Source organism: Puma concolor, chromosome A3, assembly GCF_028749965.1.
Source record: "Puma concolor isolate L17-30 chromosome A3, mPumCon1.1.hap2, whole genome shotgun sequence".
In the NCBI taxonomy this organism is placed as follows: Eukaryota; Metazoa; Chordata; class Mammalia; order Carnivora; family Felidae; genus Puma; species Puma concolor.
The window spans coordinates 80,556,329-80,564,089 of NC_141669.1; positions in this window are offsets into that span (position 1 = coordinate 80,556,329).

The window sequence follows — 7,761 nt, forward strand, 5'->3', positions numbered from 1 at the left end:
AGCTTCTGGCTTTCTTCATCTTCACTTTCTTTTGCTTCTCTGCATAGACGTAAGCACAAAGACACCAATATGTTCAATGACAAATTGTCTATACAGTAATTACTCACTTAGAAAATTATCAACAACTCTCTGTACAGCTGGATTGAGCCAGGATTATAACATAGGCAGTGTCTTTTTAATATCTTATATTTGTACAGTGTTTCAGAATTTCAAATGGACTTTTGAATAAGTTAAAATACCTGAAATAACCCTCTGAGAAAGGTCAAGCAAATTTATCTCCTCCATTATACATAGAAGAAAAGAGATTAAGTGATTTTCCCAAGATGTCCCAGCTAATAAATGGTGAAGCTGAGACTAGAACTCAAACATTCCAACACTGCGTCCAAGGCATTTCCTTCACATTATTTACTGGACCAGATGATCCACAAGGCATTTATTTCTTAAATCATGAAATTCCAAGATTCAGTGACTTGTTTTCTCATTTCCAAAAGCCAGACACTAATTCCCTCACTTACCACTTGGCTGCACAAAGACCTCTTTTCCGAGCCATGTAGGTCCACTTTAATTTCAACACGGCCCAGCATCTGTCTTCCTTCTCTGATATACACTCACTCCCATTGGAAAATATACTTCTTAGAGTTCTATGTTCAGAGGTTTTCCAGACCAGCACTGTCCAAAGGAACTATAACATTAACCACAAATTTGATTTTAAATTTTCTATTAGCCACATTGAGAAGGGGGAAAAGAAAATGAAGATTAATTTTAATAGTGTATTTTATTTAATCTAATACATCCAAAATATTATTTCAACATGTAATCAGTATAAAGACAGATATTTACAATCCTCTTTTTAATACTCAGTCTGTGTATTTTAGAATCACAGCACAGCTCAGTTCAACTTAACCATGTTTCAAGTGCTCAGTAGTCACGTATGGCTAGTGGCTACCATACTGGGTGACACACTTTTATTTTATTTTATTTTATTTATTTATTTTTTGTTATTTATTTATTTTTAACCAAGTTAGTTAATATATAGTGCAATAATGATTTCAGGAGTAGATTCCAGTGATTCATCCCCTATGTATAACACCCAGTGCTCATCCCAAGTGTCTTTCTTAATATCCCTTACTCCCCACCCATAACCTCTCCAGCAACCCTCCATTTGTTCTCTATATTTAAGAGTCTTTCATGGTTTGTCTCCCTCCCTGTTTTTATATTATTTTTGATTCCCTTCCCTTATGTTCATCTGTTTTGTATCTTAAATTCCTCATATAAGTGAAGTCATATAATATTTGTCTTTCTCTGACTGACTTATTTTGCTTAGCATAATACTCTCTGGTTCCATCCATGTACTTGCAAATGACAAGATTTTATTCTTTTTGATTTCCGAGTAATACTCCATCGTATATGTATTTTTTTAATACGAAATTTATTGTCAAATTGGTTTCCATACAACACCCAGTGCTCATCCCAATAGGTGCCCTCCTCAATGTCCATCACCCACTTTCCCCTCCCTCCAAGCCCCCATCAACCCTCAGTTTGTTCTCAGTTTTTAAGAGTCTTTTATGGTTTGGCTCCCTCCCTCTCTAACTTTTTTTTCCTTCCCCTCCCCCATGGTCTTCTGCTAAGTTTCTCAGGATTCACATAAGAGTGAAACATATGGTATCTGTCTTTCTCTGTATGATTTATTTCACTTAGCATAACACTCTCCAGTTCCATCCACGTTGCTACAAAAGGCCATATTTCATTCTTTCTCATTGCCAAGTAGTATTCCATTGTGTATATAAGCCACAATTTCTTTATCCATTCATCAGTTGATGGACACTTAGGCTTTTTCTATAATTTGGCTACTGTTGAAAGTGCTGCTATAAACATTGGGGTACAAGTGCCCCAATGCGTCAGCACTCCTGTATCTCTCGGGTAAATTTCCTAGCAGTGCTATTGCTGGGTCATAGAGTAGATCTATTTTTAATTTTTTGAGGAATTTCCACACTGTTTTCTAGAATGCACCAGTTTGTATTCCCACCAGCAGTGCAAGAGGGTTCCTGTTTCTCCGCATCCTCTCCAGCATGGGTGACACACTTTTAAATGATGACTGTTTAAATGAGATTTTCCTGCCCTAAGACAAATGATTCATCTAACATAGAATTTTTATATCTATGGAGGAGATATTTTTAGGTATTTCAAGTTGCACTGTACCAGGTCCTGTCAGCCCCAGTGTCCCTTGAAGTATTTGTAGTGCTAAAGTCTTGGACTTTAGTTCAAAACCTGCTTCTTAACTGGCCATTTGACGCGGAGAAACTGACTTAACCTCCCTGATTAACTAACTTAACCAGAATACTATTATTTATTTACGATATTGTGAGAATCATATTTAATTTTATATATAAAGTACCTATTATGATGCTTGTCATACACAGCAACCATTCAACAAACAGTACCTCTTGGTTACCAGTATTGATCCTCCTATGCTGCTCAGTTGTGCTGGACTTTCCGTGACTAGATCAGGCCAGTAGGCAGCCATTATACAGGGAGGAGGGGAGTAAATGTCCTCGTTGGAGCACCCTGTACTCCCCCCCCCCCCCACCAGCATACTCTTTATCACCCATGCTGGGTCAAATAAGGTCACTTCAAAATTCACAACCACCAGGAACCAGTGAATGAATGGGATCTTATTTAGAAATAGGATTTTTGCAGATGTAATCAAGTTAAGATGCGATCATACTGGATTAGGGTGGGTCATAAATGCAATGACTGGTACCCTTAAAGGAAGATAATGTGAAGACACATGGGGACACACAGGAAGTAAACATGTGAAGCCTGAGGCAGAGATTGGAGTGATGTGTTTACAAGCCAAGGAATGCCAAAGATTGCAGGAAACCACCAAAAGCCAGAGGAGCATGGCCCTGCTGACACCTTGATTTTGAACTTTTAGACTCCAGAACTGTGAGCGATTAATTTCTGTTGTATTAAGCCACCCAGTTTGTGGCAGTTTCTTACAGCAGTCCTAGAAACCAAATACACCACTGAATTTCAATAGTCTCCTTTCTGGGTTGTCTCTCTCACAGTCTGTTGATTCATGTCCTGTCATCTTTCTATCCCTAGTACTTGGCATAGTATTTGGCATATCATGGGTGCTCTATACATGTTTGTGGACTAGAATTGAAGTGAGAAAGCACATGGGAAAACCAACTCTGATAAACATGTAAGGATGTCATTCTACTCCTGATAAATCTCTAAGAACTATTAATATGAGCCAGGAAAAAAGCACACTTGGAAAAATCTGTGGGTTACTATCCTGGAGAACAATCCATGAAACTCTGACTGGAGATGTTTTTGGTTTTGGTTTTAGTTTTCCTGATTGTAGAGTTTTGACGTAAGACAAAGAGAGTAGAGTAGCAAGAAGCAGAAAAGTCCACAGAACGAAGGTGGGAAGCGGAAGCCATGAGGCAAGAGAAGCCCTGAGTGAGAAGACAGGAGACCAGAGATTAGTCAGAAAAATCATTTGGCTGTCAGAAGTAGTAGCTGTTTATACAGAGATGGAGCGTTCCTGAATCCCAAGAAGAGATCACTAGGAGTTGCTCCTAGGCCACTTATGGGGCTGTGGTCTTCTGAAGAACATTCTGCTTCTCCATACCACCTGCTCATTCCCTGCTGTACCAGCTTCCTCTACTTTCTGATGGTGATCAATAGATCACCATCATCTGAGGTAACCTGAGCATTTCCCTCCACTGCAGACCTAAATATATATATTTTAAAATGTTTATTTTTGAGAGGTGGGGAGGGAGGAGAGAGAGGGGGACAGAGGATCCGAAGCAGGCTCTGGGCTGACAGTAGAGAATCAGATGTGGGGCTCCAACTCACAAACTGTAAGATCGTGACCTGAGCCAAAGTCAGACGCTTAAACTGAGCCACCCAGGTGCCCCAGTCCTAAATATATTTTAATTCAATTTGACTGCTTCTGATGTTATTTTTACTTTACAGATGAAGAAATTGCAACTTATATTAGCACATTGGTGGGTTTATCATATATATATATATATATATATATATATATATATATTTATATATATATATATTTATTTATTTTGAAAGAGAGAGAGAGAGCAGGAGAGGAGAAGGAGAGAGAGAATCCCAAGCAGGCTCTGTTCTGTCAGCACAGGCTCGAACCCATGAACCGTGAGATCATGATCTGAACTGAAATCAAGAATTGGACGCTTAACCCACTGAGCCACCCAGGCACTCCTAGTACATTGATGGGTTTAAATCTTGTTCTTTCTCTCTCTCGCCTTCCCCCCTCTCTCTTGCTATCTTTCCTACTCTCTTTAAGTTAGTCAGAAAGCATAGAGCACGATAGAGAAGACAGACAACAGGAGAAGTACCTTTTGATGGAATAAGGTAGGTGTTTGTGTGAGAATCATTAGGGGGTAGTTGGTGCTTGGGTGGAGGCAGCAGGGCAGCAGGTTACCCACAGGGAAGAAATGCTTGAAGAGAAATTCCCAGTTTTTCTTAGGAATAAATTTTTAAAAATCACAGACTGTAAACTATTTCCCACAGAAGTCAAGGAGAACATGAGAGTAACAAAGACCTTTAAAAAATTTTTTTAAATGTTTATTTATTTTTGAGAGAGAAACAGAGTGCAAGTGGGGGAGGGGCAGAGAGAGAGGGAGACACAGAATCTGAAGCAGGCTCCAGGCTCTGAGCTGTCAGCACAGAGCCCGACATGGGGTTCGAACTCACAAACCACGAGACCATGACCTGAGCCGAAGTTGGCTGCTTAACCAACTGAGCCACCCAGGTGCCCCAACAAAGGCCATTTTAAAAATGTTTTAATTTAGGGGTGCCTGAGTGGCTCAGTCGGTTAAGTGTCCAACTCATGATTTTGGCTCAGATCATGATCTCATGGTTTGTGAGATCAAGCCCTGCATGGAGCTCTGGGCTGATAGCATGCAGTCTGCTTGGAATTCATTCTCTCTCTCTTTCCCTCTTTGCCCCTTCCCCATTCACACACTTGTCCACGCATTCTCTCTCTTTCAAAATAAATAAACTAAAAAAACACCCTGGTAAATAAATAAATAAAAATAAAAATGTTTTAATTTGAATGTTTCATCATTGTATTTTCACTCTGCTGAGATTTAAAGGTCATATCATAGAAGCAACTCTGAGCAGAGTCCTATTTACCTGGCATGCTGTGATCACGTTGCTACCCTAAGCTATAAGGAAAGTTATAACCAGCTTTCTCTCCTGAGATGTTTCACATAAGATGTCCCAATGCAGATTCATCAAATAAGGCAGCAGCAGACTGTGAGACCATATAAACACTGTGGGTTTTTTTGGAAGATTAGATTGCATAATTCCAGCGTCATGGACATCTGTGGTCTCAGGCAGATGAATGAACAAAAGATGAAGTCATATGCCAATGAGCAAAGTGTGGGTGGGGGTGGGGAATGGTGGAGGCAATCTTTCATCTGAGGAGCCAAGAAAGGGCTTCCCTTCAGGACCGACACATTATGCACCCTCTTCCCCTGGAAACTGAAACCACAGCTGTGGGTCTGAGCTCTAATGCTGGACTGGCTGCTGGAAGATATCCCTGAAAAAAAAAAAAAAGCCTTCCCAAGAGCAGGGCAGGCATTTTGCTCTTTGCTACATACAACCTTAGGGTTTTTATCTTCTTTCAGAACATGGAAATGAAATCATACCAGTGCTAGCAAGAACAATTGTCTTTATTTTTCTAAACTGATTTTTTCCCCCTCTAAGCTCTTATATCAGTAAACAAGGACATCCCAAGCCCCTCTTTCATTTTTTTCCAGGTAATGATGTTTGTGTGTCAGCATTCAACCCAAGAGGAGAGACTGTCTGGGGTCCCACTGCCACAGTTGATCAGTACAGCCTTGGGCATTCATATTGATCTCATCAAGATGAAAGCCTAAGAATATCCTATTTGCCCCAAGAGCCCTGCTAGGGCTTCCTTAGACAGGATCCTCTGTGAGTACATGTGAATTCCATCACATGAAATCTTGACCCCTTGTTACGAGGAAGTTAATTAACTGTACATCTATCCTGTAAAATAATACTTATTTTTGTCATTGATTGACTTCCTACCTGTGTCAGGGGCTCTAATCAGCATTTTACACACATTGTTTCCTTTTTTAAAAATGTTTTTTATTTATTTATTTTTGAGAGAGAGCGAGAGCATGAAGGCTAGCGAGGGAGGGGCAGAGATAGGTAGAGAGAGAGAATCCCAAGCAGGCTCTGCACTGTCAGCACAGAGCCCAGCATGGGGCTCGAACCCACAAACTGTGAGATCATGCCCTGAGCTGAAATCAAGAGGTGCATGCTTAACTGACTGAGCTACCCAGGCGCCCCCACACATTATTTCCTTTAATTCTCATCCCACAGATGGGGAAATTCAAGCAGAGATATGTTCTGATGTGAAGCCACGTCTCTCTTGCTGCATGAGGGGAGCTGCCTTTGTTAAACTGGTATCCAAAACAATTTTCCAATATATGTTTAGATTAGCTGAAGTGGATATGCCATATGAGCAAATATTTAGCATAACAGGCAGTCAAAACAGATTATAAATACAACTACCTAGAGGCAGTATAATTATATTAAAAGAAATTTACACCTGGTAGGAAATTCAGAGCATCAACATGTCCAACCCCTTAATTTCTAGATAAGGAAACTGAGGCTCAGAAAGCTTAAGTTACTATAAAAGTATACACAATAAACAGAAGCAGAGTCTAGACTTCTGACCAAACGTGTACTGTGACAATCCACCTTCTTCCCTTAAGACAAAATATACCTACCTCTACTCCCCAGCCAAGCACTCAGGGATGTCAGGAGGCAGGGAGCCTTGGTGCTAAGAATTCATTCCTGCCTTGGCATCCACAAGCTATGTGACACCATGTCAGTCACTGAGCTTTCTGGGTCTCAGGTTTCTCTTTTGTAAAATGGAAATAACATGATTCTACCTATCTCACAGAGCTTCTGTGGAAACATAGTTCAATAATGGATATGAAGGCATTCAAAAAGGGGAAATGTACTGTTGGATGTATGACATAATCACTATCAAAAAGTGAGTTAAGGAGTATTTTCTTTGTTAAGATATGGGTTTGGCTAATGTAACAAAGATCCAAAATCACAGTTATTCAACAAATTAGTTATTCAACATGAGTCAGATTCTTCTTCTACATACTGCTCTGCCTTCCCTAAGTTTGCCTTTTCTTCATGGTCCAAGTTGGTTCATCTCCATGCCATCAAAAACTGAAAAGACAACCCACAGAACGGGAGAAAATATGTACAAACATAAACCTGATGAGGGACTTGTATCTAGAATGTGTTAAGAATTCTTACAATTCAAAAATGAGACAAGTAACTCAAAAGTAAGCAAGGCATTTGAATAGACATTACATATCCAAAAGAAGACATACAAGAAAGCCAATAAAAGGATGCTCAACATTATTAGTCATCAGGAAAGGCAAATCAAAACCACAATGAGCTCCCACTTCACACCCATTAGATGGCTAAAATTATAAAGATGGACAATAACAAGGATTGACAAGGATATGGGAGATAGGAACCCTCATTCATTGCTGGTGGGAATGTAAAATGGCAGAGCCCTTGTAGAAAGCAGCTTGGCATTTCGTCCAAAAGTTATCCATAAAGTAACCACATGACCCAGCAACTCTGCTTCTAGGTGTACACCAAGGAGAAATGAAAATATATATGTGCAACACAAAAAGCCTGTACACAAATTTT